Here is a 12851-nt window from a genome sequence, read left to right as displayed (position 1 = left end):
ACCACAATATTAACCCTTTAATAATGCTTCCTAGATGTGTGAGAGGGACATACTTTAAACTGATTTAAGTTAAAATCCCAGACAGAGCATTTACTTACTGCTACTTACTACTCTGTGACCTTGGCCTCATTTTCCTCACCAGTGACAATGAAGGGATGGAAAGTAAATTGGGACTAGACTGTAGAACTTTAAAACTCATCTAGCTAAGGAAAGTTTGTATAATTTTTTGAACAAGAAGTGCCAAGTAGTATATTAGGAATTGTAATTTGGCAGCTGGTGTAGATCAGGAAATTTATAGCCATAGTCAGTGGTTGTGAAGATGATCAGGGCACTGCTTTAGCACAGGAAGATCTAATCAGATAAGAGTGAAGACCCAGGGGATATAGGAAGTCATTCAGTCTTGATAGTAGGCTGATGGTCAGCTGGTTGCCTTTTGGCCTTATTTCTTAGCATTCATATGCTCTTTCTCCCTCCACATACTATACTGAATTTCTGCTTTTTGTTCACCAAACTAGTTTTTAGTCTTAACTTCAGAGATTTTGCATGATTTTCTGTTTATCTAGTGACTTAGGCTTATTCTTTGAATCTTAAACTAGAATCTTTAGTGAGTGAGACAAAGCTGAAAAAAATTGTGAATAGAAAAAAGGAAATATCTTTTTTTTAGACTTTTATTTTTTAGGAAAAAAAGGAAATGTCTTAAACAACAGATTATTAGAAAACTAGAAGAGAAAAATAAAATCCAATCCAGTGAATATTTCTTTTATTATCTACTGTTTTCAAGATTGTTTTAAACAAAACAAATGTAAAATTTCTGGATTTGGAAACTGAAATCAAGTGGGATACAGATTAAGGAATTTGGCTAGTTGTTCTTACTTTGTTTAGATGGCAATACATCTGACATTCAGGATGCTTACTGGGCAATAGGCAAAATAATAAAATATTGCTATCCTAAACTTAAAGGAAACAAATCAGATACCATCTTGTGTTAGATTTTAGCATAATCTCTAACATCTGTCAAAGATTTAGAAATAATTATAGGGGAAAATCTTTACACCGGGGACATGCTATTTCATTAGCTTAATATTGTTCTCTGAATTAAGAGAAGAACTTGAGGGGCGCCTGGGTGGCTCAGTTGGTTAAGCAGCTGACTTAAGCTCAGGTCATGATCTCGCGGTCCGTGAGCTCGAGCCCCGTGTTGGGCTCTGTGCTGACAGCGCGGAGCCTGGAGCCTGTTTCAGATTCTGTGTCTCCCTCTCTCTCTGACCCTCCCCCATTCATGCTCTCTCTCTCTGTCTCAAAAATAAATAAACGTTTAAAAAAAAAAAAGAGAAGAACTTGAGTATTTGATTTTAGTGATTGCACTTTTAAAAAAAAACTTTTAATTCCACTATAGTTAACATACAATGTTGTATTAGTTTCAGGACTACACATTTGACCAAGCTCATTAAGAGCATGATCTAAGAACTAGAGAATTAGGGGTCAGACTTTGAGGATGCCCTCCTGGGGGCAGTGGTGTAAACTTCATCACCATGTGTATTCCTTGCACCCTGCCTTCTGCCATCAGTTATGTGGAGTTAAGGGTAAACAGCCCAGCATCACACACAAAAGTAGATAGTGGGTTCTCAACTCTGGCTACATCTTAGAATCACTTGGGAATCTTTAAAACAAATGTAGATGACAGATCCCACCCTAAACCAATTCAATTAGAATCTCTAGGGTCACACATGGGCATGGCTGTTTTTAAAATGCTCCCTGGTTGATCCTAATGTGCAGCTTATGTTGAGAATCACTGATGGAAGAGATGAAAAAAAAAACACAAATCTTCTAGTCTAGCAATCAAGAGTCTTGAATTATTATTCGGACAGGCAGTACAGTACAACTATTTTATATAGCTATTTCCTTAGTTGTAAATGAAGAAATGAGACTAGAAGATCTTATGGATTTTTCTAGCTCTACAAGTCTTTAGATGTACTCCTGAAAATTTTTATATTAATAAGATGTTATGTAAATAGACTCAGTATAGTTAAACAAATTCTACAATGAATCCTCCAGTAATGCAAATCTATATGATGCATATAGTAATGTAATATAGTTTGTATATAATTCAGTAGAGATCCCATTCAGAAATCAAACCATTCAATGTTTCCCTCCTGGAGATACTTCAACAAATGAAAAAGAAAGATTTCACCTAGCAGACTAGGCTCTCCTTGGCTGTCATCATTATCTAGAGAAGATTTTTGTCGGTTCTTACAACTTTCCTTCAGTCAGTGTTTCTCAGTGACTATTAACTCCTTAGTGTTTTTTCTTGGAATGTTTAAGATGTCTTTGCATGAGCTTGCTAGCCACCTGAACAATGTTGCACTTGTGAAAGGCCAGGAGACCTTTAAAATAATTTACCCATTCTTTTCATAATTTTAACCAACAGGATCATCAATGGATTTAGCACAGGTTGACTTCAAAGAGTGAAATAGTGGACAGAATTACTGCTTTATGCGAAATGTTATTTCTGTCTCATACTCTCACTTTGTCATAACTGATTTCTGATTTAAGCAACCACATTGTATTGTTCACATTTTCTAGAAGAAGAAAGTAAGAGTCTGAGAGCTTTGTAATTTTCCTAGGTTTCACAGCAAGTGTAATAGGAGATTGATATCAGGACTCTTCCACTCCAACCTCATTAGTTTTGTGTGAGCCCCCTAAGTGGTAAATGAAGTATGTGTTCATAAACATTTACGAAAAATAATTTGTGTGCATGGAGTCATGGGTTATAGAAATGGAATGAGATTAAGTTAATCAGGATTTGTCTTAAGAGGGGAGAACATAAAGGTTTTTGGTAACATGATTTGATCATTGCTCAGAATAGAAGCTGAGATCTGAGAAGGAAGGGGCTGAGATCTGGGTGAAGCTATACTTCTGGGTAAGAGGGAGCTTTTGCTTGTTATTCCTGAGGGGGAGGGGGAGATTAGAGATGTTGAGAGAGACTGGGTACAGCCTGGAGAGAGCAGAGACCATGACCTCCCTCAAACCCAGTCAAGCTAACAAGTCCTGAATATGTAAGAAAAGTGAATTTCATGTGGAAACTAGTAAAGAATCTTGGTTCTTCATCTAGAGAGTCCCAGCACAACTCGAGTTGTATGAAGGAGACTCTATGGTGTAGAGATGCATAAAGAAGAAATCAGCCAAATTCCCGCAGCTCAAAGCATGGAATTGGGTTCAGGATAAATTTAAAGAGATGTCTGCAGGGCTGCAAGTGAGGGTGGGAGAAGGAACAGTCAATAGCCGACATGTGTTATCCCAGAATGAATAGGATATGCCCCACTATCCTCAGTGAAAAATATGAGACTGGATAATTTTAAAGACAACAGCATCATGAAAATCATTTACTTATACTCCATTAAAAAGTAATTGCCAATGGCAGAATAGCCCAGAATATTTCAAGATACATAAAGGATTATTAAAATAGAAAAGTTTAGAAGTGTAGTAAGTACTGGTGACATCCTATATTATTTCCTTACACAGAGGTGCTGAGGTAAGAATGATGGAGGTCAACATTTGTATGATTATAAAAGATTTAAAGTTCAAGGATTTAATTAGATCACTTCTTTTTCCTCTTAGACATAGTATTTCACCATGGTAGGCTTATGAGATTGCGTGTGTGTGTGTTTTCAATTGAATTCACCTAATTTTCTAACTTGAAATTAATTTTTCTCAGTGTAAAATTGATGAAATGAGCTTTGTTACATTCATTATATTTGAAATAACTACTGTGGCCTGCTTTATTATTTTTGGTGATGAAATATTGCTAAATTTCTCATAACACACTGAAGACAATGTTTTGGACAAGTGAATCACATATTTACAAGATGTTGTTCTTTTGTTTTAATGTGAAAGGTAATCCTAAATTATTTTAACAGAGCATATACATCTATAATAAGTCAGTCTCCACAATTTAATTGTTTATAATGCATATGACAGTTTCTTTAGAAGATACATTGTTCTACTGGTTAAAAATATTAAGCAATTCCCAAAGCACTTGAATTCAATTTGGTTTGACTAGTTCATTACTGTTTTTCATTTAAGCACAGACAAGAGTCTTCAGAATAATGATTCTAGCCCCCATACTTTCATTCTAAATTTAGGTCAGGTAATTAGTGTGTGTTTCCCATAAGAAATAGGTAATTACAATGGCAAATACCCATTGGTTAAATCTACCTGGAAGAGTAGATGTCTTATTTGTGTGTTTTAACGACATTAGAATAACTCTTCAAACCAAGATTGACTTGCAACTTGTGGTACTTTCAAGTTTGGCGTTTACTTGTATAAATTTCATACCTTCCTACAGAAATGGCACTTGAACTAAATACTACTTGTGTTTACCTTGGAAGAAAATTAAATGGGCATATGATCTGGCATAAAATACAATACCATGGTAAATCACATTTTCTGACTGTGGAGGACAGCAAAGATATTTTAGGCATCAATGAGAACCCTGCTTGAGGAGCTTGTTGTGTTCTGCTATGTGTGCAGTTGAATAATCACTGGGGATCTGATTAGCTCCGTGTATGTCTTTTCTCATTTATCATCTAGCTTACATCCATATCCAAATGAGAGTTAACAGAGGCATGGTGTGGAAGTTGTCATATTTTGTCATATTTCCTTACCTCCGTTCCACAGAAATGAAGTGATAGGTTTTTTTTTTTTTTTAACATTTATTTATTTTTGAGACAGAGAGAGACAGAGCATGAACGGGGGAGGGTCAGAGAGAGAGGGAGACACAGAATCTGAAACAGGCTCCAGGCTCTGAGCTGTCAGCACAGAGCCCGACGAGGGGCTCGAACTCACGGACTGCGAGATCATGACCTGAGCCAAAGTCGGACGCTCAACCAACTGAGCCACCCAGGTGCCCCTGAAGTGATAGTTTTATTTTTGTTTTTGTTTAATGACAAGAAGAACATTTTTCCATGTAGATTTCTGGGTACATTAAAAAAAAAACCATAACTATTATGGGTCATTGAAAATGAATTCAATCATTAAAGTAGTCATTTTAAACAAAATAAACAAAAAATACTTGTCTTTCGGTAGGACGCGTATCAAAGAACTTTCTTGTACAGTAAGGATGCGTAAGTTTCAGAATTTACAGTACTGTGGGCCATACCCTGGATTTTGGTAAATTCCCAGAGAAAATACTTCCCAAGACCTAATTTTTTGAAGATAACTATTTGGCCGAGGCTGGGGACCTCTCTGCTTCATCACACTGCTTCGCACGTTTTTCTTTTAAAAAATCTCTACATCGTTTATTCCAGCCTACCTTTGTCAGAGTTATCTACATATGAATTATAGTCATTTATGGTTGTTCATCCTCGACATCATTTCCCTCTTGCTTAGAATAACTACATTATATTTTCATATTTAGCTAATTTGTGTTGGCTAAACGATTTGCAATATATCTATTATTGTAAGAATTTTTTTTATATTGATTACTACCTAGATCCAAAGTAGAAAGCAAATATACCTTAAGGTGTGAATTAATTTAGTGTTTGAAATGTTACTATCTCTCTTTTTTTAATCCTAAAATATAGTCTGCAAGTAAATTTCTACTGCCAAACCCAGTGGTAGGAAGTTCTCAAAAAAGGGGATAAAATAGGATGGAGTTTGTTTAAGAGGAGGGCTGTAAAATCCAAGTTATTGATTTACTTAGAGATTTCCTCCAAAGATCATGTACAAAATGACCCTTGTTTCTTTCCTTTACATCTAAACTATTTTCAGAAGATGTTTTTTTCCAGGGTTCTACTCGTGATAGATCTTTGATGAGGCACATAAAGAACTGATGTAGGTAGACTGATAAGACAGATGCCATCAATAAATGCCTTCACAAAAATACTAGCCTGTCACAAGTTAATTTGATGCAGTATTTTCTGTCATGAGGGTGGATTAATTTTGTCCATTTTCTCCTCTTGTCGTAATTCTTGTCATGTGAATAAGAATGTATTATAAAGAAGAACATACTAGACATTATAATTCTGTGATAACTCATTTTTGTGACAAAGAATATAATGAGACCAGACAATAGTGCAAATTCATCATATTCTTACAGTGAACTTAATATTGACTTCCTGGCTTCTCTTCATGATTTTGAGGGCATGTCACTTATGGTTTTATACCAACCAAATGATTAAAGAAACCACCACTGAAAGACTTGTACTGATTACAAAAAGGCTTTTCAACAGGGAAATAATAGAACTATTTCGATTTTCTTTCCTTTCCAGCTTAAACACATACTTAATGTATATCTGTGATTTCATTTTGATGAAGAAAGAGTCATTGATTTGATAAAGTTACTCAGAAAGTGTTTTAACTTGAAGATTGGACTGCATTTATCATTGAGGAAAGAGTGAATTTTCTCAATAAATCACTATTATAAGTCATAAGAGAAAAACAAAGTTTTATAATAAAGAACCTTTCCAAAATACTTCTCGTGTTTTGTCCCAGTCGCTAAAGCAAAGCAGTAATTTTTAACATGGTCTATTGCTGCAGCTGTGAAGCTCAGATTCAGGAAATCCCTCCCTAGTGAACACACTGGTTGTTTTTAATTGCCCTGCATTTCTGTCACCCCAATCCTAACTCTTTGGATTCTTCCCCCCCCCTTTTTTTTGTCTTTTCATGTTAGAATAAGGAGAGAAGCAAATATCCACAAGCAACTATTCTTTTTTTACAACTTCAGGCAAACATTTAAACAGAAATAGGGGAGATAGAACCTATAGGGAATACTGGAGCTGAAAGAAGAGTCCTACGATAGGAGTATCATTTAAATAAAACACTTGCTACCATCCTTAAACTTATTATGGTCAGTGAAAATCATACATAATCCCTCTTTTGTCCAGAATTCAGATAGCTCCTTAGCATCTTTCTTAACACAGCACTAGAAGTGAGCTGCTGCTGATTGGTTTTATTTCAAGAATTGAACCCTATTTATGGTTCCTGCTGTAAGTTTCACTGTCTCTATGCCTGGCACATGGTGGTGTTAAATAAATGATCATTGAATGGATGATGAAATGTTCCAGATTTCCAAAAACGAAAAAAAAATTCTCTGTTTGCATAGTCGGGATCTCATTTCTCCTATGACATAAAGTAAGAGTGATTCTGTCAGCAAAGTCTTTTGCTACTGGACCCTCCTGAATACGGAAGGTGAGGATCACACCTTCACCTTCAGATAAAAATGCATGTGAAGAACTATTTAGTTTATGCACATGAAATAAATACATATATTATGAGTATATACATAAATATAAATTCACTCAGAGTATAGTGAAGTGGTAGGTGCTAGGCCTTGCCTGTGTTTCCCCCTTTATATGACCTTGGGTCTCCATTTTTTCAGCTGTAAGATTTAAGCTCTGGTTTTTTTTTTTTTTTTCTTTTAATTCTAATCATCTGTATCTCGACACACATGTGCAAAATAAGTCACAAAAATAAGCCAGTACATTTCACTTGACCTGGTTTCCTGGATTTATTTTTATTTAATAGAAAAAATTAGACATTTTACTTGAATTTTTTTGCCAAGAGCCTTTGATGAAGTTGTGAAAATCCAATGTTTGATTTTTCTTTTACTAATTACAATTACCTGTAGGAAAAATATGTGATAGTTTTCTTTTCTTGTTAGAACCTGGGGATTCTATTCTGGTGTTGGAAGTGGAATATCTCCAACCTCTTGTGAAGTGAAGTACAAAGAATACATTCTCTGGCTGAGGCAGAATTTATCCAGAAAGAGACCCACTCTTGAGTCTCTGGCAAAATCTGCCTTCTGAGAACAAAAGGCCTGATCTGATGTGGATTCTTGCAAATGGTGTTCACACAGGAAGCCTGAGTCACCCAATGGGAAGCAGCTAATTGGCCAGACAGTCTTGGAATGAATCTAGCTGCTGGTTGGCAGGTGGGGTATATTGTAAAGCACCACATCCAGGCTACATAGTAATTTGTTTTTAATTACCGTGTTTGCTTGGGAAAGGCTGTAAGGTCTACTCATTGCTCATATTGGTATGCTAATTGACTGTTTGGAGATTTACAAACTGGGTTTTACACCGTGTCCTTTTCCATTGCCTGTGGTGATCTGAATAGCATGTTATTCATTTAGTTCTTTAATATCTCAAATAAAGATAAAAGAGCAAACCTAACTCTTACTAAACCTCTAAACTTCAGCTAGTAAAGACTTTAAGAATGTATTACCCTGTAAGCATGTCTTTGATTTCACTTTATTTCCTGGCTTAGAAAATGGAATGTTTTTGTGTGAAATGTTCTTGGATGTCAACAAGTAAATACTGACTGATTTATGTGCTTGCTCTTATAGCCCAGGGAGGTGGGAAAGGGAGGTGAGGTGGGTATGAGGAGAGCAGCCAGGCTGCAAGAGAAGCCAAGCAAATGGTGAGCCAGGTGCCTGCCCAGCAGGAAGCATGCCCGGGAGCAGAGCCTGGGAGCCCACGGTGGGTCAGATGGGGCTCACAGGAGTACAGGTGCTGGGCAAGTCCATGCCCACAACCTGGGAGCAGTCCTCGATCAAGCTGGGATGGATGAGAATAAGAACAAATATGACCTACCAGAATTATGAAGGGGCAGTTAGAACTGGGTCAGTCAGAGGACACACGTTGAAGGCAGTGAATAAGAAGGTGTGCATACACGTAGAAAGGGTCCTGTGAAATTCCTGCCAGCCAGGGAGGTAGTCCCCTCCAGACGTTGAACTTGATAGCAGAGATTGTGTTGCTTGTAATTATGTCTCCATGGCCTCAAAGCCCTAGGGGAGGGGGAGATGAGGGATTAAAACAAATTATCTGTGATCTAAGAAGGGGTCCTATTGTCATTGTTTGTTGCATGTGTATGAATGTAAAATTCCTAATACAAATTTAAAATATAAAAATATCATGTTAGGGGCGCTTGGGTGGCTCAGTTGGTTGAGCATCCGACCTCGGCTCAGGTCATGATCTCGTGGTTGGTGAGTTCAGGCCCCAAATTGGGCTCATAGCCTAGAGCCTGGAGCCTGCTTCCGATTCTGTGTTTCCCTCTCTCTGCCCCTCCCCCACATGCACTCTGTCTCTCTCTGCCTCTCAAAAATAAAGAAAACTAATAAAAATTTTTTTTTCAAATAGAAATATCATGTTAAATATTTAGCTTGTCTGTACTTTCTGGGGTTGGGAATACAATTTTGTTTTTTTAACCAGGTACACTGTAGTACAGTCACTCATGGTCTGTACTAGTTTGTACATACAATTGGTGCCTAGTGAGTTTCATCTAATATCTATTGGATAAAAGAATGATTGTTTTTTTTTTTCACAATATAGATATAGATTGTGTCCTTGAGTCCACAAGAGCTCAATATAAGCAAAATGAGGTTTAGAATTTTTCTGTGGAAGTTAGGTACCAATTCATTTTGTCTTGATAATTTGAATGTTTTTACTTTGCCCTTTTTGGGAGATGTTTTCTATGTAACTGCCTACATTTTCAAATTTGTTTAGTCATTGTTAGTACTGTTAGAACTCATTGTTGTATTGGGTGCTATTAATATGATAGCGTATGGGCAAGGATGCAGGAATTCTGAGCTGGACCGAAAGTAACCACTCTGAATGGAAAGATGAGTATTCAGATCCATGTGCTTGATGATATTTACCTTTTTCCAAAATGGCACTCCTAAAAACATAGCTAAAGCACTGCTTCTCAAATGGGAGCCAATCCTCTTCCTTGGCAGCAATAGGGTGGTGGGATGGTACTGATGTCACATAGGGGACAGAGCAGCAAATCAGATTTCTGTTTTCAATTAACAGCTCTACCACTTTTAAGTGTTATGACATAGGTTAAGTTATCTCATCTGTAAAATGGGAGTAATAACAGTAACTACTTCATAGTAATTATGTTTGTAGGGTAATAATTATTATAAATTGTGATTCATACTTGAAAGGAGATGAATGGAAGATAGAGAGAGGAATTTGACTACTTCTAATGGTCAACAAATATGATGGTAGATAGGATGGAAACAGAAACATTCTTTAGAAAATATGATCAAATTTTTTCTACCTAGGCATTTAATAGAGATTTTATTTTCTGTCCAGGTATTTGACAACATGGTGGGCATAATGTACACATTTTTATAAATGAAGATGATGCAGTCATAAACCACAATAGAAAAGAATTATTTACATCCAGGCTGATTAAATTTCTGTGCTTTGAAAATATTGTGAGGATAGTAATTAGGCTGTGTTTTCATGACAAGTGTAATTATGAAACAATACTGACTGAGAATTCAAGACTTGTATGATTAACACAAAATGGTAATAACCAAGCGTATTGTAATCTATTGACAATCATAAAGCAAATTTGTCCCACTAAAACAAGAAAAGAGATTTGACATGAAAATATACATGGAGGAGCCTCAAAGGTAAAGCAAACTTTGGATAGCCAAGTGATCAAAGTTGATCATCCTAGAATGATCATGACTCTAATAAAGCTGTTATCAGTAGATCTTTGCTGAAGGATATTAACCCAAAGCCCACTTGTGACATCATAATCAACACATTCACCTGCATAATTTTTTTTTCCCTAGGATTGCCTTCTATTGTTTGAAATCACATTTAATCCTTCCACAATAGGAGGCTGATATACAATTGTGAATGCCTGAATCACACTGCTTTACTCTCTAATTTCATTTGAGAAAATCATTTTATAAACTAATATCCTGATTCCAAGCAGAAAAGAGATGGAATACACAATAAAGTGTCCACAGGGGGCTTCAGCATTTCATTTGGGGTGTCATATTGAACATTAAAATGCAATGTAATAAAAAGATGTGTAGAAGAGATGAAATGATGGTGTCCTGCTGAATAACTTAAAGAAAAAAAAAAACACTGCTTCAGCTTTGAGTGCTACATTTTATTTATAGCTTCAACTGATATCTTGACTTCAATCACAGAACCTCTAGTTAGTTTGCAGAGATGGTTTTATAAGCCTCCTGGGTGAAGGGAAATAGTCCTCCCTGATTGGTCCACCAATAGGAAGCGAGCTCAAGGAAACAAAGAGAGAAGATGAAGAAAACTAGTCAGCAATGTGAAAGGTGGAACAGAAGTTTCCCGGGGGAAATGTGTGTGAGTGGAAGATCAGTTTCAAAAACTAAGAACTTGGAGGACAATGGAAGGGCAAGATAATAAGCTGAGCCTACAGAAGAAAAATAGAAAGGGAGGAAACTCTGCTATACTATGAGTGAACAGCTGGTTTAAGGGAGAAAAATTCAAACTGGATATTAAAATAAAATTCATAGATGAAAAAAGGGAACGTGGCAATAACAATATAGCTATTGTTAACAGCTATATTGTGGAGCTTTTCAAAATACCATGTTTTAAACAAAACAAAACTGAATTTGGTTGAGTATATTTGAGAGTATACCTACCTAGCTTATAAAATGCTTGCACTGAAACATATGCAGGCTATATATTTTGTTGCATGTGTGAATAGATTATATTTATTTTTTGTATTTATGTATGTTATTTTCTTATGTTATTTTATGTTTCATATGATACATATGTTATACTATGTATCATATATGATACATATGTATGTTATATGTTATACTATGTGTATATATAATTGTTTAGTTTTGTTCTGGTGTCCATTTTTCTTTAAGATTAAGGTTATTTCCGGGGCGCCTGGGTGGCGCAGTCGGTTAAGCGTCGGACTTCAGCCAGGTCACGATCTCGCGGTCTGTGAGTTCGAGCCCCGCGTCGGGCTCTGGGCTGATGGCTCAGAGCCTGGAGCCTGTTTCTGATTCTGTGTCTCCCTCTCTCTCTGCCCCTCCCCCGTTCATGCTCTGTCTCTCTCTGTCCCCAAAAAATAAATAAACGTTAAAAAAATTTTTTTTTAAAAAGATTAAGGTTATTTCCTTGAAAAATATGTCATTGAAAAGTGTTTTATAGAGCAGAGCCATTTTCATATGGACAATGCTCAGTTAAATTAACTCTGAGGGTCAAATCTTGTCAGCTCTACCTTTCAAATATACCCAGAGGCTAATTGCTTCTCATCTTCTCCCTTGCTGCTACCCACTGTCTTTCAGTAGATTGTGGCCATAGCCTTCTAACTTGTCTCCCTGTTCCTACCTCAGCCCCAACATGACAGCCAGAGAGATGCCGTGAAAATGAAGGCCATGTCATGCTACCCCTCTGCTCACAATCTAAAGGCTCTCCAGCTCAGTCACAGTCCTAATCCATACATGGTCAGCACTTACAGGAAGACCACCCTGCAGAAAAAAACAGAAGCTCTGCAGCTCCCAGCCTACATAATGCAGTCTTTGTATCTGTATTGTATTCAAAGCAGTTTCTAATTCACTTCAAAGATTCTGGAAGTCAAACCATTTTGCTTTCCAAGTTCCACAAAGCTGGACCTAATTTCTGGCACTGTGTCCATTATAACCCAATTGTATTAGAATATAGCTGTTTGTCAGTATCATGAAGTTTTTCATAATTGGGTTTCACCTGCTAAACTTATTATAGGTCACACTATGGTTGAATGATTTTTATCTAGGCCTATCACTGCCCAAGGGTTGAGAGTTGCAAACTGACCTTAACGAAAGAGAAAATAAATATTAGAATTAATCATTAGGAGAGTGGAAAATTTGAGCTGGAGATGTTTGGCTATCAGAATTTGAAGGCTATTTTTTAAACTGTGCAGAGATGTACTTCCAACTTAGAGTGACCCAATTGGTTTAAAATAGAGTGAAGTATAAATATTTTGACTGAACTGATTCTTTTAAGATGGTTTCAAGTAAAGGGGGTGGGGAGTCACATTTATAATTGATGGGAATGCAACATTGTATAAGTTTTAAA

General features: G+C 36.5%; 1 long non-coding RNA gene across 3 annotated transcripts in view; it reads left to right on the top strand.

The window, feature by feature from the left end:
* LOC147577305 (uncharacterized) overlaps positions 1-12851 on the top strand; it is a 740585-nt gene that overhangs the window by 208931 nt on the left and 518803 nt on the right. The gene's annotated exons all lie outside the window — the stretch shown is intronic.

This window comes from Puma concolor, chromosome C2 (genome assembly GCF_028749965.1).
Source record: "Puma concolor isolate L17-30 chromosome C2, mPumCon1.1.hap2, whole genome shotgun sequence".
NCBI lineage: Eukaryota > Metazoa > Chordata > Mammalia > Carnivora > Felidae > Puma > Puma concolor.
This window is presented reverse-complemented; position numbering and strand designations above follow the sequence as displayed.